Here is a 1,496-nt window from a genome sequence, read left to right as displayed (position 1 = left end):
ATTTATCAGAGATTGAGAATGTGTAACTCACTGTCGCAGGGATTTGTTGAAGCAAGTAGGATATAATCATTTAAGCGACAGTAGATAAGTATATGTGCGAAAAAGGAAAATAGCGTTATTCCGATGAGAGGATGTCCAGTGGACCATAAAGGTGGGAATCGACTGGTTGGGTCGAATGGCCTGCTCCTGCTCTGTATTTCCTAAATAATCGTATGCATTCGGCACACATGATACTAATTCAAAGGCCAGCTCCTTCAAACCTTCAGCACTAGAGAATGGGCACTAACTAAAATACAGTGCTGAGGATTTTTCAAGATTATTTTGAGATTGACGCTGAATTTAAATGTATCCAGATTCAGGCGAGTTCCTGCGTGCCGAATGGAACACGGGTGTCAGACGTCAAGTCGACACAGCGCCGCATACACCGCGAAACATTTAACTTTACTCAGTTGATTAGTTTCCATTAGTTGCTTATGCGAAGCTCTGAGATTTCGGAAAATCTGGGGAAAATGGAGCAAATTCATAAGTTTATATTTACTTTTATCTAAACGCGAGTGAGGCTCGCTTTTTAATTTGAGAAATTTCATGAGCTGAGTGTAACATGCTTGGTAGAAAAAGATGAATTTGGACATGTGCTTCTAGGGCAAAGTACAATGAAAAAAAAAACAGAGGCATGAAACATTCCACAAAAAAACTACGAGAATGGGATCCGAACCAACACGTGCAATGTATAAGGGATTAGCAGTACATCGACTTAACCACACGGCCACCTCGACTGAGGACTAAAGTGTGAGCTGCCCTTCGGTTTCCTGTTTTTTGCATCCAAACATATATACCCTGCGAAAAAGTCCAGTTCACCACTTTTCTGGCCCGAGAATCCAGGTCGACAAAGTTCAAAGTCTACAATCAGCTTCTGTAAGCAAAAGCCCTTCCAATACTTCAGGTGAGGGAGTATCAGAAATGGCCAGTTTTGAGACAGTTTCACAGCAGAATCGAAAAGGTATTACCCGCTGAGTTATACAGCCCCGACAGGACATGATTAGCACCAAAGTCAGACGCATTATCCATTGGGCCACATCGCACTGCCGTTGCCAGAAGATGTGTTGTATTCGGAACATAAGAACTTAAGAAATCGGGGCAGGAGTAGGCTATTTAGCCCTGCTCGGCTATTCAATAAGATGATGGCTGATCTGATAATGGAATCAGCTCCACCTCCCTGTCCGCACTCCATAACCCTTTACCCAATTATTGCACAAAAAGCTATCTATCTCCGCTTTAAATATATTCAGACCGCAGCGCTCTGGGGCATTGTTTAACAAAACTCTGAGAGAGGAAATGTTTCCTCATCTCAGTTTTAAATAGGCGGCACATTATTTTAAGACTATATCCCCTTGTTTTATTTTATCCTATGAGTGGAAATATCCTCTCTGCATCCACCGAGTCGAGCTCCCTAACGATCTTATACGTTTCAATCAGATCACCTCGCATTCTTCAGA

This window comes from Pristiophorus japonicus, unplaced genomic scaffold (assembly GCF_044704955.1).
Source record: "Pristiophorus japonicus isolate sPriJap1 unplaced genomic scaffold, sPriJap1.hap1 HAP1_SCAFFOLD_30, whole genome shotgun sequence".
NCBI classification, from domain to species: Eukaryota; Metazoa; Chordata; class Chondrichthyes; family Pristiophoridae; genus Pristiophorus; species Pristiophorus japonicus.
The sequence above is the reverse complement of the archived record's forward strand: the minus strand, read 5'-3'. Positions refer to the sequence as shown.